This window comes from Eptatretus burgeri, chromosome 13 (assembly GCF_056783735.1).
Source record: "Eptatretus burgeri isolate ZD-2024b chromosome 13, Ebu_testis_v1, whole genome shotgun sequence".
Lineage (NCBI taxonomy): Eukaryota > Metazoa > Chordata > Myxini > Myxiniformes > Myxinidae > Eptatretus > Eptatretus burgeri.
In genome coordinates this window covers 34,671,229-34,698,348 of record NC_140973.1, presented here as the reverse complement: position 1 = coordinate 34,698,348, position 27,120 = coordinate 34,671,229, and the positions used below count along the sequence as shown (strand labels likewise).

Here is a 27,120-nt window from a genome sequence, read left to right as displayed (position 1 = left end):
GCAGGTTGATCGGTATCTCAAGCAGATGGGTATGGGCCGGGCATCTGGGATGACCAGATGGAAGCCCCAGGAGTACCGCAGGAAAGTGATTGTGGCAACGCACTGCTCTGGCACATGCTCCCATACCTGACCTAAATATAGGGCATCAACTGTATTATTGGTTTCATTGAAATCAATTCCTAGTTGTAGTTTGATTGTAATCAACATAATCAATGCTGACTTTGCCTCTCCCTTTGCCTCTCCTCAATCAAGAGTTTTGGGAAGCTACAAATCTACGGAGACCACTTTGTGCGCATGGATATCTCGAAGTTCTTGAAGAAACGTTCATGCTCATATCACTTTTGGAGAGTTTGAGCTTCGTCATTGACAGCTTCAATTGTCAACAACAACATTTTCACACATGTCTTCCTCAGAGTCTTCTGTACAGCTCCTGCTGAAACATGAAGTGAGGCTGCAAACTGCTGCATGGAGTAGCCATCAGCTAAGACTCTGATTTCGATATCATTGTCATGTAATGTAGGGTGCTCAAAATTTATCTTTTCTATTTTAAATGTAAATTTTATTTTAAAAAAAATGGACATACAAGCATGCAGTTTACACCATATTGTAGCCCAACTCAAATAATTCATATTATTACTTCTTCTTTTTTCAGGTATTTCTCAAGTGTGTAGACTAACCTCGAAAAATGTTGTGACTTGCAAAAAAAGTTTTAAAAAATGTAAAAAATGTCCAAAAAATGTACAAATGCACTAACATCATTGTGGACATGTTGCTGCGACTGTGGACTGAAATTGAATATCGGCTGTTCTGAGAGCCAGTAATGGCACACCTGTGTCAGTCTACTGACATGTTCAGAAAAACTTTTCAAATTGGGCGACAAGATGGTGGAAACTGCATATTTATTCGTTATTTTTATCCCCACATCTTTTGAAAAATAACGGGGTAATATTGTATTCGGCTCCATCTGTCTGTCTGTCCATCAATCTGTCACGCTATCTCCTTTTAAACAGTTGTGTACAAATTCACCAAACTTGGCAGTTATGAGTTATGATCACCACATGGCAAAAAAGGTGCGAGAGCAGTATTATAGTTGGCCCTGCCACTTGGGTCAGGGTCAAAAGTCAAATACACAAAAAAGCAATTATGGGCATATTTTAAAATATTTTTTAATGAATTTTTGTAGATGCAATCAACATTGGAAGACATATGACATGTGCAACGAGTTTTTCGATTTTACCCCCCCCCCCCCCGTTCATATCCCAGGGAATGTGGACTTAAGGTCACAGGGGTCAAAACAGTATAAATTAAAAAAAATTTAAAAAACTCAAAATTTGATATGAGGTCATTCCTGGTGGAACTTTTTGCCATTTTCAACTTTACTTTAGGTGTGAGGTTTGAGGATTTGTGATGGCACACCATCAACTTCACTGTAGTTTTATTTCCATCAAAAATAGGAAAGATAATAACACCCTGTATTTCCTTTTGAAGAGCTGTAGTGCAGACAATACATTTTCCACATTATAGCGGTATCACCGCCGATACTTTTATAGACGTTCTGCAAGTGCAGCACTTTCTGATTGCTAGAAGGACAATAAATCACAATCGACAGTCAACTCATGACTGTCTTCCGATGGAGCAATTCCTTATGTTTTATGCCTCCTGTGACGATGTTGCTGGTGGCATTATGTTTTTGGGTTATCCATCCCTCCATCCATACGTAAAGTACGTACTTCCATGTGAATTTTCTCTTTTCTCTGCAACCGCTTATCCAATTGACATGAAATTTTAACCATAGTAGATGCGACTAATCATGCAGAATTTTTTTTTAATGATAATTATGACGTCATATGCCTGGTGTTGGCTTAATAGTTCGGGTGGTGGGCTTGGGATCCTGGGATCCTGAGTTCAAATCCGACTTTGCTGTTAAATTAATACCAGATGGGGCTGACTGCCTGTCATCCTTCCGAGGTCGGCAAAATGAGTGCCAGCATGCTGGTATACTGTGTCGGAGTGGCAACCCATCTAGGATTGTGTCCAATAGCCAAGGAACGCTCTGCACAGAGTATGGACCCAATTGATGGATGGATGACGTCAGAGGCCATTTGTGCAAGATATCCATGTTGGAAAGCCAGTGCAAAAGCCATGTTGGAAAAACGGAAAAACTTTTGACCTCTGTATCTTCTAAACTGCACCATGGAAAAAAATGAAATGGCATCTCACAACTACTCTACATGGGGAATAAGTGTGATTTGGCAATGCTGTCATCGGTGAAGTGGTATCTGATCAAAATTCGACAGATAGAATGCTGCATTCGATAAGTATGAAAATGTGTGAGGTTCATCTTGGGATAGATTGATTGAAAAAAAAAATGACATCATCAGTCACGTGCTTTGGCAGCCATATTGTTTTGAAATAAAAAAAGGAAAAATATCTTCTTCTCCAGAACCGCTCTAAAGATCGAAGTGAAACTGGACATAAATGATTGACTAGCCATTGTGAATAAAGTTTGAAAACTATGAGGTCATAGGTCTGGCAGCCATATTGGATTTACCCTAAAACTTGCAAAAAATCTTTTTCTCCAGAATGGCTTGACAGATTGAGGGAAAAATTAACAAACCTATTCACCATGTCTTGGGGATACTAAGGTGACAAAGAATAATTGATGTCACATGGTTTGGTGGCTATATTGGATTGAAGAAAAATATAAAATAATGTTTTTTTTGGAACCGCTTATACGAACGAAGTGAAATTTACCAAGCACCATCTACCACTAGAGCTGCATAAATTTTAGAAATGATGACATCATAGATCATGTGGTGTGGCAGCCATATTAGATAGAAAAACGAACCTCATCTGATCAAAACAAAACTTCACACCCGTGATCCCCTATTAAGTCAAGGGTAGAGTCCAAATTTCAATGCCATAGATTACGTGGTTTTGCAGCCATGTTAGTTTGAAAAACAAAAAATTTTAAACCTTTTTCTCCAAACCACTTAACAGGTCAACGCGAAACAGGTTGCATTCCATGGAGCAAGAGCAGTGAATCAAAACCACAAAGTTTCACATCGATCTCTACAGTAATTTCCAAAATATATATTTTTAATATTTTCCTTGAAACCAATCTGGCTGTCACAACACGTGACTGATGATGCCATTTTTAAGTCAAGTGTATGCAGCAAGGGCAGTGGATCATAACTACAAAGTCTAGCATTGGTAGATGAAATGGTTTCAGAGAAATAATTGTTTAATCACTTGTTTAAAACCAGTGGCTGCTGCATCATGTGACTGATATGATTATTGTTAAATAAAATATTTGTAGTAACAGTCGTGGATCATCACTGCAAAGTCTCACATCGAAAGGCTAAGCAGTTTCAGAGAATTTTTTTTTAATATGATCGACTCAGCATGGGAAATATTGGTTGAAAATTTCAACATCATCAAAATCAACAGTAAGTAAGTGTCAAAATCTGGAGTAAATTCCAAAAATTTTAACAAATTCACGATTTTTATAACTTAGTGTATTTATTTAAGCAAAACATTAAACTTAACTTTTTCTTCTGTTTGAACGATTATATTGAGGGAAGAAAAGATTATGGAATGTACAGAAAGTGTAACTTCATTGAGTGAAATGCCATGCTTCATACCTGCTTTTGCAGTCCATGACAGTCCAGTCCACAGGATATTCACTGGCACATCTGCAAAAAAATTTAAACATCCCAGTTCCAGAAAACTCATGGAAACACAAACCAAGGGCAATCAGTGAAAATAAGGACGTCATGTTCACGTACGATGATGATGATCCTGTCGAGCGTGAACATATAAATCAAAGCCTTGTGACCAGACATCATTCTCAGGAACCAAAAGGAAAAGACAGCATTGCTGATTGAGATATCAGTACCCACCGATTTTGGCTTAAATAATGCAGAAATCAAGAAAATGACCAAATACCAGGACCTCAAAAATGATATCAAGAGATTTTGGAAGATGAAGAGCATCAAGATTGCACCACTAGTGATGATTGCAGCAACAGGAATAATAAAGAAGAACCTCACTGAAATTTCAAAAAACACCCCCGGGAATATTACCATTACCACAAACAAAGTACAATTGGAGGCAGTCCGGGGCTCGGTGACGATCCTCAAAAGAGCCCTCGGACCAAAACGCTTGGAAAAACAAAAGTAGAACAGCTTGGTCCATGAACTGTGATCCATTACTGAAGCGAAGATAGATACTTAGAGACCTGGGAGGATACCCGCATATAAAGATAACCTACGACACACACACACACACACACACACACACACACACACACACACACACACACACACACACACACACACACACACACACACACACACACAAACTTCGGAACAGTTTTGGAAGTAAAACATCAGTGGAGATGGAAGAAGTGCAGAAGAAAGGCAAGAATTTTGTTCTCAATGCACGAGACTTTGACTTCAGCTGGAGTGAGTGAAAGATATGGAGAACACAAGATAATATATGCAACAGAGCAGAGACAGAATGGTATTTGGGTGCAGGTTTTGGGACTGGCAGCTGTTTTGGAGAACATTGCAATGGGATATTTGGAATACGACGAGGGGGGAAATAAATGGAAAAGGTGGATGATGATGTTGATGATGATGGGCAGGAAGACGAAGGAGAAGTGGAGGGTGAAGATAATGAAGAGTAGCGTGGGCTGAAAGAAGAGTTAGCCAACAAAATAGAAGAGATAAAATTGATAAAACTCAGAGAGAGACCAAAACTGCTTCACATAGAAAACAATAAACGGACAAAAATGTTAGTGAGGTAAACCAACCATTTAATTAGAAAAATGATTTCAAAATCATCCACCTTGAAGGAAATCAATATCGTGTGTTTCGCAGCAGCGCTAGTCATTCAAAAAAACGTAACAGGCAACCAACACCAGAAGAATAAAAAAATAACCAGGCCTGACAAATATAAGCCTGCAAAAATGATATCTCAATTGAATTGCACATTTGATGTTCATTCGACACGTAAAAGCCTTTGTGTGTAAACTGAAGGAGGTAGTGAAGTGTACTTTGTGCCATGAAAAGACACTTGAAATCGTGTTATATGCCTGCTCAGTGACATTAGCAAGAGCACGTGACACTTTGCACTGCATTATGGTTGTGGAAATCTTCTAAAGGGCTATTGAATGCTCTATAGCAAATCGAGAAAGTCTGGAGGTCATGCAAGGAAGCCCATTTTTGTGAGAGAATGTGAAAACCTTGGGAGAGGTCACTTAAATTCAAGAGAGTGGAAATGCAGAACTGGGTCCAAGAAGATGGAGGGTACAAGCTGATTTAGGGAGCAGGATGGTTTTTACACCAGACTTAGTTACAACAACTTGCGACCTCATCTGCTGACAACATGAAACTCATGAAACATCATTACAGTTGATCTAGGGAAGATGGGATTGATGTAACCCATGGAAGGAGGTTAATACATTACGAGGCTCTCCGTACTGCATGTGAACAGCAGGGTTAGTCTGAAAAGCTTTATGCAGTGGATTTTGGATGTTGAGGTTTATTTTGTTGTTGGATTCCCAAAATATATTGGCCTATTGGATGGTGAGTTGAGTGAGGCAGTGAAATAACTAACATATATGTGATAAATGTAATGTGGTGTCTGTCATGAGAATATATGATGTAAATTTAATTTCACCGATTATTTTGTTCAAATCATCACACTTTGCAGCAACGGTTGCTGTGGTTTTATTCTTATCATCTGCCCTGTGCTTTCTGGAGAAGTCTGTTGTTGAAGTATTATGGTTGTTTTTATTCAACATTCGTAATCTGGTCAAGATGTAATTTATACTATGTTTATGTCTTCATTCGCTTAATTTAATTTTCTTCATAATGTTTTTCCTTTGACAATGCTACCACTTTTGCTGAACCAATTTATGTGACTTCCAACTGTTACTCTGGGAAGGAGCCTGATGAGAAGGAAAGTTTGACTTCCTGTTTCGGTCCTCATGGCTGGCTGGTTGGGCTTTGTCTCCAATAATACTTGTGTGTAGCTTGGGTTCATTGATGCATTCCAATCTTAATGAAGCACATGTAAACACATTTTATCAATGTATAAATAAACGTGATGCATGTCAGATGTGTTGCCCAGCATGTGTTCATACAAATAATCAGATACTCCTTTGTATGCATCGTCTTAAAGTATTATCAACTGTGTGGTACATGTTGGACTCAAATCCCATGGGAGATTGCCATGTTTTAATTTCAGCATCCTCTGAAAATAGTGCTCTGGTGCTTCATGACCATCTCCATTATTGAGCTGTACAAGCAGTCCTTCACAAGTAGCAAGAGTATCATATGTTACAAGTACAGGTAAGCAGGTAGGGCAGTGAATTAGCTTTTGTAACATAATCACGACAAATCCAGCAATGTATTAAACTGCAGCTTCTTTGTAAGCACAGAGGGCCTGTGCAGCTTTACACATCTCCAAAGTCATGATAATCCCGTACAGTTTCACGTAACTGCAAGTTATATGTTGTCAAACAACTGAAAGATCAAGGGCATGTTTCCATATGGTTCACAACTGCACATTCTTTCACGACAACAAGTATGCTTGTGTTTTTCTTGTGATGTGCAATGACGAGATGGTTTTTGGGCTGGCAGGATGGCTTTGGAGTATGCACAATCACCTCTGAGCCATCTAGCCTGGTTTCGAATTTCGGCCCAAATACAAGCTGTCATTGTTGTGTCTCACAGGCAGGGTGCGGCATCAATGTGTGCGCCATACCTGAAATTGGGCATCCTGTTAGTTGGTGGAGATCAAAGACCCACGGTGTCCTTCACGAAGAGTAGGCGAGCTATCGGCAGCACTCTGGCCAAATTCAAAATTCCAGCTCTAACCTGTAGTACAGGGGGTGTTGCATCTGCGGTGCAGTACCACCGGCCACCCACCTCAGCCACTAATGCTACTTGCAACCATGTGTTGCATTCAAAAGAAGAATAAGAAGCAGAAACTATCAATGCATAGCACATGAGCATCCACTTGAAAGTGAAAACAAACTGGCACGCTGTTAAGTTGTTATTGCCACCACGAGATGACCAAGCTGATAAGTTGCAAAAAAATGTTCTGTGTGTTCCTGAGCTTGTAAGTCTGAAGGAATTTGAAAGGATTGTTTTGACTTGTTTCAATAATATCCTACAAGCAATGGGTACTTCAAAATGGCAGACAAAAAAAAAAACCAAGAAATCAAGTTTTCCTGCATGTGTGTCTCATATTTCAACTCGTCCTTCAAATTGAGAACGTCCTTGTATGCCTCCCTCAAAAATGGTAACCATACCTACTCATTTGACTGCCTTAAAGGACTCTTGTAACTCTTTCCATCCATCCATCCATTGGGACCATACTCTGTGCAGAGAGTGCTGGTGCTGCTTCAGCAGTCTCCTTGGTAATGGGCACAATCTTGGACGGGTCGCCACTCCAACACAGGTTACCAGCATGCTGGCACTCATTTTGCCGACCTCGGAAGGATGACAGGCAGTGTAACTCTTTGCAAGTGGGTTTCTTGAATTTACATCAAAATACGGTTAAACACCGTCTCAGATACTGGAAAAAGAACCCCAGTCTCACAGCGGCTGGTGAATCATGACATTCAGGGTGATGCAAAAAAAACCTTCAAATTTTCAATGGCATCGGCTCTGTTGAGCTGATAGTCTAAGCTGCCAGTTTTACTTTGAATAATGTTTCTGTCACTGTACATTAGTTGTATGTCACATTTTTCCAACATACAACCCTTCGCTTTCTTGCAGAGCATGATGTTTCTCAAAGAAAGACAATCTGATTATTCCACCATTGCAATCCTTCATTATACCTCCTTGTATGACTCTATTTCCTGTTTCGGAAATATTCTTCAACACATCCTGAGTGACGAAACCATGTTTGCATGTTTTCGACTTCATTGTTGACAACCAAGTTTCCCGATCAATAATAAATGGATCTGACATCTCCACTCCCCCTCCCCCCTTTCCGTCCCTGTCCCCCCCCCATCTTCCCACTCTCTCGCCCTCCCACACACTATCTCCCTACTCCTCTCTTCCCCTCTCTCCTCTCCCCTCCTCTCTCCTCCTCATGCCCACTGCATAGGGGAGAGGGGGGAGGGGGAGAAGATCTCACACAGGCAAGAGGAGGAAGGTATGGGGGTGGGAGAGGGTGTGGAGAGACTTACTTCTGACTTGAATTGATTGACTTTTGAGTATTGACTTGATTGGAGAGGGTGGAGAACCTGCAATTACTGACTTGCTGCTGTCGTTCATTAGTTCACCTGGAATGTAGTTCCGGGGAGCTTATGTGGGATGGCGCGTCATCCGTCTTTCAGTCCATCCATCCGTAAATTTATAGTATGACCGGTATAAAATGGATTTCAGACATTATTTTGTTTCCATCTTCAATGTTATTCGATGCAGAAACATTTTGATGAGACAGTATGAATCGTAATTTACACTCCACCGCACATCTGCCTTCCCTTCCTCTCACCTCACGCTGCCTTCCCTTCCCCCACCCCTCCCCCTCTCTCTCTCTCCCCTCCTCCTCCTCATTCTCCCCCTTTCTCTCTCCCATTCTTAGTATTCCCATCAGCAAAGAGACGGGTGGTATTTTCTCGTCAACCATAAAACACAAGCCGGTAGGCAACATGGGTGGTCGCTGGACCAAGGCGAATTTAAAATATGTAGATAAGAGAACACATCAGATGGCATTTTTGCCGTTCGTTGTTCCATATAGGAACATGACGAGCAACTGTCCATTCATCATTTGTGTTCGATTCCCTAACCCTACATTAGGGAATCTCAACACGAACGCTGGGGTGAAAGCATATAGTACAATAATTGCATACTAGTCATGCAGTTTTTGACGGATCGGGCTGAAAATTTCTGACAAAGAGGTTGATTATAGTGCGCATAAAACTGCGGAAGCCGATTTTTGATTTTCGAAAAAAATTTTTTTTTAGGATTTTTTCAAAAATTTCAGGTGGCTTCCATAGCAACGATGCTCAAAAGCGTACAACTAGATCCTGGTATGAACCTACTAGTCAAGTTTCATCAAAACCGGTTGACTCCTCTGGCCTCCAGAGCTGTCCATTACATACAAACAAACAGACAGACATACAGACAGACGGAAAACCTGTGAATAAGGGTACTCTAGCGACCACCCAATAAATCGAAAAAATGTGGAAGGCTGATAATTAAAAGTGCAAACAACATAAACACACAATATACAAGCAACATACTCGATAAAAAATAGACATTTAGTGAAATTATATAAACAAAGAAACATCTATCTATAATTCCAGCAATCTCTGGATTGTGTGTCTGTCTGTTTGTCTGTCTCTTTGTCTGTCTGCGACTGCCGTTTCTCGACGACTGCCGGTCCAATCTCAATGAAACTTGCCAGGAATATTGCCGGGGACCCCCGGATGTGCCTTTTCGAGGTTTGATATCGATCGGACGAGCGTTTCCCAAGTTACGGCCATTTTACTGCTTTTTCAGTGTTGAAAAGGTGTATATATGGCAGCTGAAGGTGTTGTTCCACCTTCTCACCTTCTCATGCCAATCTTTTCCCAAATTATTAATAACCGGACAACCACCGGTCCGATCGGATTGAAACTTGCCAGGAATATTGCCGGGGACCCGCGGATGTGCCTTTTCGAGGTTTGATATCGATCGGACGAGCGGTTCCCAAGTTACGGCCATTATCTGTCGACCAATGACAGGACACGGTGCTATGACATCACGAATGACGTCACAATTAGTGTTTATTTATTTATTTTTTATTTTTTATTTTTGCACGATTGATGGTCTGATCTGATTGAAACTTGCCAGGAATATTGTTGGAGACCCGCGGATGTGCCTTTTCAAGGTTCGATATTAATCGGATAAGCGGTTCCCAAGTTACGGCCATTTATCTGTCTACCAATGACAAGACACTGTGATATGACATCAATAATGACGTCACAATTAATGATTATTTATTTTTTATTATTATTATTTTTATTATTCTTATTTATTATTACCTTCGCATTCTGCAAAAGGTTATGTTTTGGTCGGCATGTATTTATTTATTTATTTATTTATTTGTAATCTTGTGATTCGTACAATTCAAAAAGTATTAAACCAAATTGCATGAAATTTGGTGGGACGATTGGTTATTAGCCAGGAAGCGTTCGATTAGATTTTGGGATCGTTCGGGTCAAAGGTCAAGGTCAAGGTCACGAAAAGGTCAAAATTGTCTTTTTACGATAACACGGTCAATTTTTATTCAATTTGCATGCAACTAACGCCAAAATGTTCAGAATTCAACGCCTCATCTTGTGATATGCAATATGACACAATGACGCCCATGCTCTTGTTACCGGTTAGGGGTCAATGGTCAGGTGGGTCACGACCTTGAAAAATATGCGGTTTTTGTCATAACGCGGTCAATTCTTGTCCGCTTTACATGAAGCCAGCACCAAAATGTTCAGAATTTAATGCCCAATCTTGTGACACGTTGAAGTTATAACACATGTCACCGATTGGGGTAAAATGTCGGGGGGGGGGGGGTCACGCCCTTGAAAAATATGCGGTTTTCGGCATAACTCAGTCAATTCTTATTCGATTTGCATGAAACCGGCATCAAACGAGATTACCTTCTCTTGTTGAAACGTTGTATTCACCGAGCTTGCGAGTGAAGACTCGCCAAAACGACGTGAGTTGATTGTTGTTTAGTCCGTAGCCCCCGAAAGTCGGTGGGGGGGTCATGACATTATAGATATGTGGTTTGTGTCATAAGACCATTCATATGAAACCAGTTCCCCACACTCATACCAAGAACAAAAAAAGTAGTGGCGGCGAAGGTATGCGCTCTTTGAGTGCCCGTTGTAGTTATTAATTTTTTTTGCACGATTGACGGTCCAATCTGATTGAAACTTGCCAGGAATATTTCTGGGGACCCGCGGATGTGCCTTTTCAAGGTTTGATATTAATCGGATAAGCGGTTCCCAAGTTACGGCCATTTATCTGTCAACCAATGACAAGACACGGTGCTATGACGTCACGAATGACGCCACAATTAATGTTTATTTATTATTATTGTTATTATTTTTTGCACGATTGACGTCACAATTCTTCTTCTTCTTCATTTGTTATGACGTCACAATCAACGCTGGGGTCCTGAGTATGTGCCTTTTCAAGATTTGATATCGTTCTTCATCCGTTTCAGCTGTTTCCCAAGTGTTTCCCAAGGTTTGAAAGCTGTTTTTTCCCAAGGTTTAAATTAGTTGTTCAAATTATTAATTAATCCCAAGGTTTGAATTTTCCCAAGGGAAACAGCTGTTTCCAAAGGGTTTGAAAGCTGTTTTTTCCCAAGGTTGGAATTAATTGTTGTGCTTGGTAGACTTTTGTGAATACATTTACAGAGAGAGGGGCGAGAGAGGAGGAGGGAGAGAGGAGAATGGAGAGAGGAGGGGGGAGAGAGAAGGGTGAGAGAGGGGGGAGAGGGGGCGAGAGAGGGGAGGGAGAGAGGGGGTGAGAGAGGAGGGGCGAGAGAGGAGGGGCGAGAGAGGAGGGGGAGAGAGGAGGGGGAGAGAGGAGAGGGGACAGAGGAGGGGGAGAGAGGAGGGGGCGAGAGAGAAGGGGGAGAGAGGAGAGGGGACAGAGGAGGGGGAGAGAGGAGGGGCGAGAGAGAAGGGGGAGAGAGGAGAGGGGACAGAGGAGGGGGGAGAGAGGAGGGGGCGAGAGAGAGGGGGAGTCACAATTCTTCTTCTTCTTCGTTTGATATGACGTCACAATTGATGCTGGGGACCTGATTCTGCAGGCATGAAGCTACACATACTGGCATGCACCTACGGGCAAGCCCCTATGGGCCCGCACAAGTTTTAATAATTCAGATATTAATACTGGATGTACTGTATTCAACAAATGGACAAGGAATATAATGGAGGGTTGTTTGTATCGTTGTGTTCAGGTTTGCAGTGCATCAATTTGTTTGGAGTTTCTTCAAATAAGTCTATATACCAATTGTCGAGTTTGAATAAAAAGGTGGTGATGACCACTGGAAACAAGTACAGACTTGTCAAAGTGTGTGACACGTTTAATGCGAAGATCAGAAAGGGAATAAATACTAAAAGCACGTAAAAGGTCAGCATTGGGAAGATTATTTGGAAAAGTGATCATTCACAAAAGCTCTCTTTTGGACTTGCTCAATGTCCACTACTTGGGATATCATGAGACCTGAACTCCATACAATGCTCCGAATTCCAAGATGGGGTGAATGACCATCTTTTAGATCATTACTAAATCTCCAACTTTCACATCATTCTTCTTGAGTTTACACAAAATGTGCAAACGTCTAGAATGCATTGCTAATCATGTGCTCAACCTGTTGATTCCACTTCAGATTGTATTGAATTATGACAGAAAAGCTTCATAAACGAAACGATTTCCAAGGAAACACTATTGATCGCTAGTTGAAGAAGAGGTAGTGGGTTATGAAGAAATGATATCCGCATTACCCGAGATGTCTCCGATGAAGACATCATGCCATTGTCGCTACAACAATCACTAAGTCCAAATGCGACTGCATGCAAGACTTCTCAGTTTCTTTTTGCAATTTTTCAACGATACTGAGGTCATCAATGTATTTCCATCGGTGTATGCATGCAGTAGCAGTGTCATTGACAATCACGAGGAAAGGTGATCAGCCAAAGTTTTGTGCTCTGCAGTATTCCACATGAGAGTTGAAGTAAATCAGAAGTGGCTCAATTGGACCAATCAGTCTAAAATCGCTGTGACAGGAAATTACAAATCGTGCGCAGAATTGCAAGGTTCACTCCAAGTTGAATCATCTATTCAACCACAGTATGCGGTTAATATGGTCAAATGCCTTCCCAAAATCGACAGCACAGAAATTTGCATTGTAGCTTGGTGTGCCAAGGCCCTTGTGTATACAATCCAATCTACTTAATAAATAGTGATTAATGGAACATCCTTTCATATTAACAAATTGTTGATGATGAATCACCTCTGTAATATCCTCCATCACCCAGGTCAGCTAAAAAGCCCTCTAAGACACAAGTGATCACAGGTGTAATACATATTGGCATCAAGTTGTCCAACATTGGGATGTTTAAGTTTAACTAAAAAATATTGCATTAGGCCTGTTGAACCTTTGCCTAATCGTGCTAATGCAAGTACAGTACAGTAATATAGCTTCAGGAATAGTACACTAATATATTGCTGCATTTGTAATGCTTCTAACATTTATAAACATAATTCAGCTTAGCTTCGATGAACATTGGTTAAAAATGGAAAATCACATGATTGGTCAAAAATGTAAATTGAACTGTGGTCAAACTGATAAGGATATATTTTTGGTCTTGGGAGAGAGTATCTGTAAAATATCACAATTACACACAGTGATTTGTTGGTGGGTGCTGACTTATTTTGTCAACACAGAACATAACTGTTTGCATCTGCATTTATTTAGATTGATTGAGCTTTTCCACTACATGCTGATTATTTAGAATCTCTTGGCCAAGTTATTCAGGAGACTCAAATAGTAGCTCTTCTTCGAAGAGTGTTTTGCAAAGCATGATTGAGCACAGCCTGAATGTGCTCTTCGTAATCGAAGCCCTGTGGATATGTCTGATGAACAGAGTATCCACATCATAGGCAAAGAACAACATATATTATACATTGTGACGGTTTTCGGAAACCCCGGGGAATTGCATTTGAAGACACATAAAGCAACCCTCGGATTGTTATCTTCATAGTATATCGTGTAGCTAAATCCCCCTCCCCTCCCACAAACTCCCCATGTTCGTGGGAAGGGAACATGCATTATGTTTGCAGTAGAATCGAACCCCATTGTGACAATTTTCTTGTCCATTTATCTCTTTCGCTATCTATCTTTCTTCCTCCATCTCTCTCCCTATATATATACATATATATATATATATATATATATATATATATATATATATATATATATATATATATCTCAACGTCTCTCCACACCTCTACAGCACATCCACACACACTTTACAACACGCTTTGCTACACAAACGTCAAGCCACTTTCATGCAAAGATTAAATCGGACATGGTGCTTCAGACAGCGCAGAAAAGGCTGAACTGAAGTAAGCAAGAGGCAACAAAAGAATGATCGCGGGGCTGAGGAAGCCTAGCAACCCCAACAGCAACGTCAATGGCGACCTCTATGCTGGATAACACATTTAGTTACTGGCCACACCGCCAAGTTCAGTGGTTGGAAGTGCATACTCCAGGTTTGTGATTTCCGTGCATTAATTTGAAGTGCAAGGCAAAGCAGGTGAACAACTGCAGATGAATTGATTGTAAATTTCAACCTGAATTGCGAGTCGGCAATTTCATGAAAAATGGTCCGCTGAGAACTCCACAGATCGGAAAAACCATTGTCAGTTTCAGTGCACAAAGTACTTATCACACCTGGCAATGCACGGTTGCAAGTCCAGTCGTGCAAAGAGCACAGGCAATGGACTACTGAGCAGTGGAGAAATGTGATATGGTCAGATGAATCATCCTTCACCATGTTCTTGACAAATGGACGAGTGCACGTGTGGCACCAAACGAAATAACTCTACAACCCTGAGTGCTTGGTTTCAACAGTGAAGGGTGCTTGTGGTTCTGTAATGTTGTGGGGCACATTTTTCTGGCATGGTTTGGGTGCAGTGATTCTCTGAGAAGGCAAGGTCAATGCCAATCACTTCTTAATGATACTGAGTGATCATCTTCATTCCATGTTGGGAAGGAGGGTTGAGGACCTGGGGTTGGGTGGGGAGTTGAGGACATGGGATTAGGTGGAGGGGGTTGTAAAATTGGGGTTGAGTGGGGGGGGGTTATGTTGAGGACTTGGGGTTGGGTGGGGAGTTGAGGACTTCAAGTCACATTTTACATTACGCGGAATTCCCGCGGGTCCCTGCTAGAAATAAAAATGTCCCATGGGGGACTGACGGTTGTTTCCCCAACAGGCGAGGTGAAAATGAGGGATTATGGGGAAGGAGCCATGGCCCCCCTTCCTGAAGTGGTATGGTCATGGAGAGAACAACTTAAGTTAACGGCATGGTCCTTATGTCTCATGAAGAGATCGGTCTGCTTCTGGTCGTCGGTTTCTGAGAAGATTTTTAGCTCTCCTGGAAAGTACAGTAGTCAAGAGAGCTTATGGGATGGTACATCATCCATCCATCAGTCTGTCAGTCCATTCACCTGTAAACACTTGCAACGTTTTCTCCGCAATTGCTTGGAGTTTTGAGGATCAAAGTTTTGAATCAAAGTTTTGTTTTGTTCATCAAATCAAAGTTTTGAGGATTTTGAGGCTTGGAGTTTTTTTTGAGGTTTAGAGGTTTTGAGGACCCCCCCCCCCACCACCCCCTCCCAACTGTGATCAAAGTTGGCTAAAATGATATTTTATGTGGACTGCGCTTCCCTGCTGACAGATCTCCGGTTGCTTGTACATGTTGTTGCGTTTGAGCCTGGGGAGAAACTGCTGAAATCTATCCACCCGAGTTCTTCCCGAGATCTTTATTATTTGTTCCTTTCACACTTCTTTCTAATTTTTCTTTATCTTTCTAATAATAATCGGGATCTCAGGCGGTCTACCGGGGGTCAACGTGGTTCCAGGTTTGACCACCCCTCCCCCCCCCCAAACAAAAATAGGTATTTGCTCTCTTCTCCGAAACTACACACAGTTTCAATGAAATTATCATCACCTATATCACCTGTGATGCACCAAAGTTTTTTCACGGCATTAAAAAACATAAGGGCAATACTCCTGTACGCTCTCACGGTGGTGGCTGGATAAGATAACCAGGAAACAACTGGTAGGATGACCCACAAAATATGAAATGGAGAAGAAAGTAAATACCTATTTTGGGGGGAAGGGGGTGGGGGACCGCTGATTTTTTTTTAATGCCATGAACAAACTTTGGTACATCACAGGTGATGAATGGTGTGGTCAAGTTCCATCAAAATTGTGTGTGTAATTTTGGAGAAGATAGCAAATACATATTTTGGGGGGCAACCCCCACCCCTGTATACACCCTTCAACCCCAAGTTTTTTTAATGTCGTGAAAAAACTTTGGTACATCATAGGTGATTAAGGTTGTGGTCGTTTCATCAGAATTGTGTGTATACTTTCTGAGAAGAAAGCAAAAAATTTTGCCAGGCAACCCCCAATGATTTTGATAGTTGATCACAGCCTTCATTAGTAGTGATGTACCAAAGTTTGTCCACTGCATTAATAAAAAAAAATAATGGTCTGTGGAGGGTTTGAGAGACTGTTGCTCCTGATCCAGGTGAGCATCAAGAGCCAAAGTGCTATTTTTAAATAAATTACCTCAATTTGAGGTGAAACTCCCCTTTTTCAGCCTCTTATAGGGACAGATCCTGATGTGGAGCACAAGCCCATGAGACCTTACTGTTGTGATGTATCATACCAAATTTGGTCCATATAGGTCATGTAGTTTGTGAGCAAAATGTTTTAGTGAATATGAAGGATTAGAGGAGAGAGGCCTTAGCCCCTTTCCAGGGGAGATACGGCCATGGAGAGCATAATTTAAGGTTAGGGCAAGGTCACGATGCCGCATGACCAGTTTGGTCTGCATCCAGTTGTCGGTTTCTGAGAATATTTTTTTGAATCTTCTTCTTCTTCTTCTTCCTCTTTCGGCTTGCTCCCATTAGGGGTCGCCACAGCGGATCAACCGTCTCCATTTCGCTCTATCCTCCACATCTTCCATTACACTCCAACCACCCGCATGTCCGCCCTCACCGCATCCATGAACCTCTTCTTTGGCCTTCCTCTTCTCCTCCTGCCTGGCGGGTCCATCTTCAACATCCTTCTCCCGATATACTCCGTTTCCCTCCTGTGCACATGTCCAAACCATCTCAATCTCGCCTCTCTCACTTTGTCTCCAAACCGTCCTACCTGCGCTGTCCCTCTAATATACTCATTTCTTATCCTATCCATCCTCGTCACTCCCAACGAGAATCGCAGCATCTTTAACTCTGCCACCTCCAGCTCCGCTTCCTGTCTTATTGTTAGTGCCACCGCCTCCAAACCATACAACATAGCTGGTCTCACTACTGTCTTATATACTTTCCCCTTCACTCTTGCAGCTACCCTTCTGTCACAAATCACTCCTGCAACTCTTCTCCACCCACTCCATCCTGCCTGCACTCTCTTTTTCACTTCTCTCCCACACTCTCCGTTACTTTGGACAGTTGATCCCAAGTATTTAAACCCATCCACCTTCCCCACCTCAACTCCTTGCAACTGCACCATACCACCACCCTCCCTCTCATTTACGCACATGTACTCCGTCTTACTCCGACTGACTATCATTCCCCTTCTCTCCAGTGCGTACCTCCACCTCTCAAGGCTCGCTTCAGCCTGCTCCCTACTCTCCCTACAGATCATGATGTCATCCGCGAACATCATAGTCCATGGAGACTCCAGTCTGATCTCATCCGTCAACCTGTCCATCACAATTGCAAACAGGAAAGGGCTCAGAGTCGATCCTTGGTGCAATCCCACTTTAACCTTAAACCGGTCCTTCATTCCTACCGCACACCTCACCGCTGTCACACTGTCCTCGTACATATCCTGCACGATCCTCACATACTTCTCCACCACTCCCGACTTCCTCATACAATACCACAGCTCCTCTCTTGGCACCCTATCATAAGCTTTCTCTAAATCCACAAACACACAATGTAACTCCTTCTGACCTTCCCTATACTTCTCCATCAACATTCTCAAAGCAAACATCGCATCAGTGGTGCTCTTTCCTGGCATAAACCCATATTGCTGCTCACAGATCGTCACCTCTCCTCTCAACCGATCTTCCACTACTCTTTCCCACAACTTCATAGTGTGGCTAAACAACTTTATCCCTCTGTAATTTCCACAGCTCTGCACATCACCCTTATTCTTGAAAATCGGAACCAGTACACTTAATCTCCACTCCTCTGGCATCCTCTCACTTTCCAAGACTTTATTAAACAATCTGGTTAACAACCCCACTGCCATCTCTCCTAAGCACTTCCATGCCTCCACTGGTATACCATCTGGGCCAACCGCCTTTCCACTTTTCATCTTCTTCATAGCAGTCCTCACTTCATCCTTACTGATCCACCCCACTTCCTGATTCACTATCTCCACCTCTTCCAACCTTCTCTCTCTCATTTTCTTCATTCATCAGCTCCTCAAAGTACTCCATCCACCTTCTCAACACACTATCCTTGCTCGTCAGCACATTCCCATTTGCGTCCTTTATCACCCGAACCTGCAGCACATCCTTCCCGGCTCGGTCCCTCTGTCTTGCCAATCGATATAAATCTTTTTCCCCTTCTTTTGTATCCAACTTCTCATACAGCTCGTCATATGCCTTTTCCTTGGCCTTTGCCACCTCTCTTTTTGCCTTTCGACGCCACTCCTTGTACTCCTGCCTACTTTCTTCATCTCTCTGACTATCCCACTTCTTTTTTGCCAACCCCTTCTTCCTTATACTTTCCTGTACTTCCTCATTCCACCACCAAGTCTCCTTATCTTCCTTCCTCTGTCCAGATGTCACACCAAGTACCTTCCTAGCTATCTCCCTCACAACTTCTGCTGTCGTTGCCCAATCATCCCACCCATCTTTACCACCATCCAACGCCTGTCTCACCTCCTCCCTAAATTTCACGCAACAGTCTTCCTCCTTCAGCTTCCACCATCTGGTCCTTGGTTCAGCCCTCACTCTCTTCCTCAACCTCACCTCTAAAGTCATCTACAGACCACCAATCGATGCTGTCGAGCTACACTCTCCCCTGCCACAACCTTACAGTCACTAATCTCTTTCAGGTTGCATCTCCTGGTCAAGATGTAATCCACCTGTGTGCACTTTCCTCCACTCTTGTATGTCACCCTGTGTTCCTCCTTCTTCTTGAAATACGTATTTACCACTGCCATTTCCATTCTTTTTGCAAACTCTACCACCATTTGCCCTTCCACATTTCTCTTGTTGAGACCGTACCTCCCCATCACCTCCTCATCCTCTTTATTCCCTTCCCAACATGTCCATTGAAATCTGCTCCAATCACCACTCTCTCATCCTTGGATACACTCTCCACCACTTCATCTAACTCACTCCAGAAATCTTTATACTCCATCTCACACCCCATATGTGGGGCATATGCACTGATGACATTCATCATCACCCCTTCAATTTCCAACTTCACACTCATCACTCGGTCAGACACTCTCTTCACCTCCAATACCATCTTGACATAATCTTCCTTCAGGATTACCCCGACACCATTTCTCCTCCCATCCACACCATGGTAGAACAGTTTGAAACCACCTCCAATGCTCCTAGCCTTACTCCCCATCCACTTGGTCTCTTGTACACACAGTATGTCCACCTTTCTTCTCTCCATCATATCAGCCAACTCTCGCCCTTTGCCAGTCATCGTCTCAACATTCAGAGTTCCAACTCTCACCTTCACACTTCTACCCTTCCCCCTCTCCCACTGCCTCCGGACTCGCCTTCCCCTCCTTCTCCTCCTTCGCCCAGCAGTAGCACAATTTCCACTGGTACCCTGCTGACCACCGGTACCAGTGGCGGTCGTTGGTAACCCGGGCCTCGACCAATCCGGTATGGAAATTCGTTTTGTTGTCCGCATAATGATTTGGCATAGGTTTTTACGCCGGATGCCCTTCCTAACGTAACCCTGGTCGCCTCTTACGACACACAGGGATATGGTACACCTATTCTAACCGGGGCATACACCGGGCCCAGTACAACTGGTGCTCATTTCGCCGACCTCGGAAGGATGGCAGGCTGAGTCAACCCCCTGCTGTTTTCGACTTGGTTTATATATACATATATACATATCCATATATATATATATATATATATATATATATATATATATATATATATATATATATATATATATATATATATATATATATATATATATATATATATATATATATATATATATATATATATATATATATATATATATATATATATATATATATATATATATATATATATATATATATATATATATATATATATATATATATATATATATATATATATATATATATATATATATATATATATATATATATATATATATGTATATATATATATATATATGTATATATATATGTATATATATATATATATATATATATATATATGTATATATATATATATATATATATATATATATATATATATCTTCTTCTTCTTCTTCTTTCGGCTGCTCCCGTTTGGGGTCGCCACAGCGGATCATCTATATGATCCGCATAGTGATTTGGCACATGTTTTACGCCGGATGCCCTTCCTGACGCAACCCTGGTCGCCTCTTACGACACAGGGATAATGTATATATATATATATATATATATATATATATATATATATATATATATATATATATATAATATTTTTTGAATGAAATACCAATATTTGTTGCAACCCCCCCCCCCCTTTCACCCCTATAAATTGGCTCGACAAGATGGGGAGCACAACCCCATGAGACCTTACTGTCCTGATGCATTGTATCAAATTTGGTCCAAGTTGCTCAGGTAGTTGTGAAAAAGATGTAGTGAAAATGAGGGATTTGAGGAAGGGGCCTGTGGCTCCCTTTCTGGGGGATATACGGCCGTGAGGCAGCTTAAGGTTCGGGTATGGTCCCGATGCCTCGTGGCGAGTTTGTTCTGGATCTGTCTGGTGGTTTCTGAGAAGATTTGAATAAAATATCAATATTTGGTGCAAAATATCCCTTTCATCTGTTTTATAGGGGATGCATCTGGATAGGGAACACAACCCATTAGACGTTGTTGTCCTGGTGCATCATCCCAAATTTGGTCCATATTGGTCAGCTCGTTTGTGAGATGTTTTAGTCAAATGTTAACAGACGTACATACCGACAGACGGATGGATGGATGGCCAGACACTGTGACCCACTCTATGAGCTTATTTTAAAGAAATAACCTAATGATGGAATTCACGCAAGGAGGTGCAAGTGTTATTTCCTAACAAATCAAAACAGGCAACTTTAGAAAGAGGAAGCTCTGCCAAGCTTGCTCAGGCTCTGACTGAATATGTAGATTTTAGAATGTGGTTTTCTAACTACAAGAGTTTAGGTTATGGTTAATAACTTCCTTTTTTGGTTGTTCAATGAGTGAATAACTTCCTTTTCTGCAGGGGTTATGTGCTGTGTGTGTGTTGCATTGCTTGTTTGCATTTAAAGGGAGATGCTTGTGTTCAATAGATTTTGGAGCCATTCTTTTCTTTGACAACATTTTCCATTAGTGTGGTTGTCTGATATAATTTCCTCATTGCTATGAAATAAGAAAGCTGGGTGCTAAGGTTCTCTGGAAAAGGTTGGCACTGAAAGGATTCTTTTTGTTGTTATAAACCAACATAGCAGGGTGCCAAGTTCTTGAGTGAGCCACAATAAGCATTTCCATACTACGGTACTAGCAAAGTATTACGTGGATAATACACGTGGGGAGGCAAAGTCAACAACTTTCGTAAATGGTAAGTGTTTGACAGCAGGAAACAAAATTCCCAATGTGTTTGAAAAGTCTCCCAACGAGAGCATGAAGCATCATCTCTGCCTTGCATGCAGCCTCCATTCAATTTGCAATGTGTGCTATAAAGTGAGATACAACCTTGTAATGTATTTTCCCTCACACCTTCTGGTTGGCTAAAACAAGTGCCAAGCACTAGGGGGGTCCAAGTGCTACACCCACACTGTTATAAAGACAACAAACAGACCTAACCCCTATCCCTTTTCCAAAATCTCCAACCCCCTCCTCTCCATTATTATATTCCCCATGAGGCCCACACTATCCTTGAAAAGTTTGGTCATGATCAAAGCACTGAAATAGATTGTAATTGCCCCTCTTTCAAATCCCCCCCTTAAATCTCAAAATCTATTAAAGCTAATTACTTCATTTTTACATCATTTTCCCCACATGGGGCCCACACTCTCCCGACCAAGTTTGGTGGTGATTACTCAAGCGTGGTAGAGATCCCCCTTTCCCCTATTCCAAATCCCCCTATATTGAAGAATTTATAAAAGCTAATAATTTCTTTTTTTTTACTATAAACCCCCCACTGGGCCCCCATTATGCAAGCTATGTTTCGGAGCACTGTGCCCAATAGGACTGACGTTAATAGCCGGATCCTCATATGGAGATCCCCTCACTCTTTCTTAACACCACCCCACCCCCACCCCCACCCCCAAAAGTGACTATCCTCCAATTTTACTCCCCATTGTTTTTCATTATGTATGCTAAATATGGTTGCGATCACGATGCAAGCCGTTACAAAGATGTCCCCATCCACCCTCCCTGACCAACCGCCTCCCAAAATCACCTATAACACTCCCTATGGGGCTGCCATTATTTAAGCCAAGTTAGTTGGCCCTATAATGTTCCATACAAAATATAATAGAACGGATAGACAAACAAACAGAAAAATGGAGTGTGACAATAAAGAGGATGATTATTATCAAACAAAAATGGAGCCTCATTATCAAACATGTCACACATGGACCAATATTCCTCCTTCAGGAATTGATCTTAAACGCACCTCCAAAGGTGACACCAGTTGTGGATATTTTGCCTTACTCGCCCCAAGCAATCAAAATGTCATGACCTTTCGTCCAGCCCTGCGGCCATTTTTTAATTATTTATTTTACTCAGCCCCCCCCCCCCACAACTGCCTCCCACCACCCCCTTGTTCATTCTTTAAATTGTTCACGTAAGTGTAAAAGGCAGGATGTAGCATGAAATATGCAGGATAATTTCCACATATAAGTAAACGCAATCAGCTGTGAAGTGACAAAAATGGAAACAGTAAGTGACAAATGAACAGAAAACGCAAAAGTACAAAGTATAAGAGCATTTTCTTGCGATCTGTCCCTCTGTGAATGTGTGCGTGTGTGTCCAAGAGGGATGTGTTTGTTTTTATGCTTTTCACTCGGATTTTTGATGCAAGAAAAATTGCTAACCCAGCACATTTCTCAACAGGCTTTAGGCCATTACTAGCACTATGTGTGGAAAGGTCACAAAACCAGCCTTCACGCAGTGCCTGAAGATTGTATTTGTTCAAAGGCCTTTGTACACACTTGTCGTGATGCTGCCACAGCAGAAGTCCTGGCCGTGTTTACACCTTGGTGCCCTCATCGGCCTCGTTCAGCGCAGGGAATAGCAGCAAGAAGGTTATGTAACCTCAGGACTCACTGCTAGTGTCTTAGGTTGCACACAGAACACTGTCTTTTTGACATGCATAAAGCACGCGGACTGGCACAAATGCAGCGGTCGCTGCCTGTTGGCCCAAACAATGGAGTACCACCATGCAGACAAAGTCACCACAACCATTGTAACACGAAAATTCTGACGTCGGTGCTTACATGACAAAGCTGTTCTGCCAAGTGTCTTGGCATTTTTGAAGATTTGTATGTCATTTGCTTGCTATAAACCGCTTCAAAATTACTGGTAACCGAAGAAAGCCATTTGCATTTACTTCGGTAGCTCAGAGACCAAAATGGCCAAGATCGTTACAAAAGCACCAAATTTTGCCCAGAGCTTCCCATGAGCCTGAAGATGGAAAAATGCCTAAGCTCCATCAAACCCTGACGTCATCAAATAAAATGGCACATGATTCCAGATTCTATTTTCTTTTATTGTATATTGTCGAGGCTCGAATAAAAAGAGCTATCACACAGAACGTATAACAAAGGGAGCAGGAGATAAGAGGGGTGGGAGCGGGAAGCACAAAACTGGAGGGAACAGAGACATCAGGAGATCTGTGGAAGGGAGAGGGATGGTGTGGGGTACATGGAATAAACAAGATGGTGACTCCAGGGATTTTCAGGAAAGAAAGCAGGCAATTTGAAGGAGGTAGGTTTGGGGTGGATTAATGGGGGTAGAAAAGATCATGGTTGTGGATGGGGTAAGACATGAGATGGTGGCAAACAGCTATTTTGAAGACCTGGAGGGAAGAGTGGGATTGAAGAGAGCATGGGAGTTTCTTTCCTGGAAAAAGAGGAATGAAAGAGTGAAGGTGGGCAGTGATTCTTGATTTTGGCAGTTTTGCCAGAAGAGGTTGCTCACAGACCTTGAGTTCCCTGTGGAAATATGGGGGGGGGGGGGCAGAGCACAGACAGAGCAGAGGGGTGAGGCCGGAGAGAAGACAGTGGAATCCAAAAAGACCACTGACCTACCTGCGGTGAGACAGTGAGAGACCCAAAGACTCAGCATCATCGCAGGAGATTCCAATGATCCTAAAAGCTTTGGTTTCCACAGCATGAAGTCGAGCGAGGTGTGAGGCAGGAGTACCAGCCCAGAGGGGAGAGCAGTACTCCATCTGGCTGCGGATGAAAGCTTTGTTTGTGGTTATTTACTCAGGTGTGTCAAGGAAGGACTTTGCATGACAGAGGATGGATGCCCAGTCGTTGACTGGCTTTGGAAGAGGCCAGCCTGGAAATGTGGTTTTCTCAGGAAAGATCATGGCAGATAATGAGATCCAGAAACATGAATGAATTTTTTTCAGTTATACTCCCTGGAGCTTTTAATGCTTTAAGATGACAACAAGTGTAATAGTTACATTACTTTGGTACTTGAGAAGGTATTCAATATGTTTTTGTCTGTTAACCATACTGGGCCTAGAGTTCTGGGGTGTACCACCGCTTGAGGGGAAAGGAGGGGGGGAGGTGTGTGCTTTTCTCATTTCCACTCAATAATTCTGTAACATGTTGGATGAGGAGGCTGAAGTTTTCGACACAATATCTTTGGATCAAGGTCTACAAGATTGCGTTAGCAAATTCAATATCCAAACTGTGATGACGTCACGGTGACGTTATTTTCTAAAAATGCAATTTTCGGCCAAATTGTCAATATTGTTTTAATTATGTACCTTTCTCCATAAAACTGACAAGTATTTTAAAAAAAAAATCTGGTGTAAACTAAATGTGAAATAAACTTGTGCTTGCCCTGTTATACATGTAGTGGGGCAACTTAGCATAACAATTGTGCATTTTGTGAGGAAAGCACCAAATTTGGCACACTAGTAGCCTATCATATTATGAACAGATTTGGATATTGGGCCATCTCAAAATTTTTGATGGCAGTGGAAAATGGCTGCCACAGCCATCAGCGGCTGAATTTGAGATGGCTCAATATCCAAATCTGTTCATAATATGAAAGGCTACCAGTGTGCCAAATTTGGTGCTTTCCTCACAAAATGCACAATTGTTATGCTATATTTGGCTAAGTTGCCCCACTAATGAGTAAGGCTAGTTTCAAAGAAAATAGATGGAAGTGCAACGTTTTAGTCACACTACCTTAACGACATTTTGACCCTCTGCTCGGGATATTATGCAGACAGGAAAAAGGATTGCGATATCATGTGCTCTAAGGTCTCTAACTTTCAGCTCTTAAATCTGGAGTTATAGGAGAACATTTTATCCATATTAGTGCACTGCTGTGAATGTTATATGACTGATAAGAGCTTGTTCCAGTCTATATACCTGATCCCTATGTATCATCTTCGTTTTTTACGAACCCCACAATATGAAATCTTATCACCTTTTAATGAGTGGCTATAATCCAAACAGATAGCTACAATCGTTCTCAGTTAGTAATTAACCGATTCCAACCGGACATGTCTTGGTAAAGATACTTGGTGTCTGAAGCTGCGAAGATTGAGATGATTGGCATGGATTGGCCAGCCTGTGTAACTTGCCAGAAAATTACCCCCGAGTACCTGACGTACCCACAGAATCGTCCAAGCATTGACGCTTTCTCAGTTTACAGGGATTTCCTCTAAAATGTTGGCAACTTCAAAAACTTGGATGCTCCACCAGTATGTGTGGACTTTGGATCAGATGAAACACCAGAAAGCTTCATCGCAAACAATGTCTCATGGCATCGCTCTTGGAACCAGAGATTCAACAATTCCAAACTTAAGCGAGAGAAAAAAATGGATTTCAGAATCCGGTCTGATGAATGCATCCACACATCCAGGTCCTCAGACAGTTATTTCCTTAAATGCATGTTCAGATTAGCCCCATCCCCATGTCTAATGGTATGTTAAATGTGGTGCGTTGAGAAGGGTAAAGAATAGATCCTCTCTCTTATGGAAGCTTTTTTCTTTACGACAGACATGTTCACACACACATTTCTTTCACGAGCTCTGAAGCCCACCCCCTCATTCTTCCTCAGCGGCAATCTTTCGTAAGCTCCGACGCCCGGCTTTTTTGAGAGCGAATGGGTCGTCATGGTAACCGTGCACCAGTGGGGCTGGGTGAGCTTGGTCAGACTGACCGGCGGAGACGGCCCGGAGATATAAAAACGAGCGAGCGGTACGTTTTGAGAGAAAATCGTGAGGAGAGAAAATCGCGAGGAGAGAAAATCGCGAGGAGAGAAAATCGTGAGGAGAGAAAAGCGTGAGAAAAAAGTGAGGAGAAAAAGCGAAAGAGGAAAAAGAAAGAGCGAAAGTAGAGAGGAAAAAGCAAAGGGCGAGAGGAGCGAGCAAGAAGCGGGTGTCTGACCAGCACTGACGAGACAATTCGTCCTTCCCATTGCTTCGGCAAGCGAGCGTGTGGTGCGTGTGTGGTTGTGAGCAGCGCCACCAACAAGTGAGGCACGGGTCGATCACCAACACCAGGGTCTAAACCCGCGACGGACGATCTCAGTGCCCTCCAGACGTCGACTGGCATTCAAGGCTGCCCCGCGAGAGGGTGCACGGCAAAGCTGGGTGCTGGCGATGGACGTGACACGCACGCATTTCAGGACGTTTTCGCTTCACGGACGACTTTCTGGTGAGCGAGCCGATTCTTCCCCCCCCCCCCCGAATGATCCGTTGGGTACCCTTGTCTGTGTTTAGCTGTAAATAAGTCAACCCCCGATAAGCATCTGCTCTTTGTCTCTTTCCTGGCATTTTGATTGATTTTGCTTTGAAATTCATTCTTTATTTACCTCAGAAAATAAAAGGTTCTTTATATTTATTTATTTTATTATCAATAAATTATTTGTCGATTTCCAACCTGTCCGTG

At 42.2% G+C, this 27,120-nt stretch overlaps 1 long non-coding RNA gene across 1 annotated transcript; it reads right to left on the bottom strand.

Annotated features, from left to right (window-relative positions):
* LOC147014226 (uncharacterized) lies at positions 1-27,042 on the bottom strand. Its single transcript, XR_015050429.1, has 3 exons — positions 26,617-27,042; positions 3,645-3,695; positions 1-430 (listed from the first exon to the last, which is right to left on the bottom strand). It is a non-coding gene; the product is annotated as an uncharacterized LOC147014226 (long non-coding RNA).
* Between the last annotated feature and the right edge of the window lie 78 nt (positions 27,043-27,120).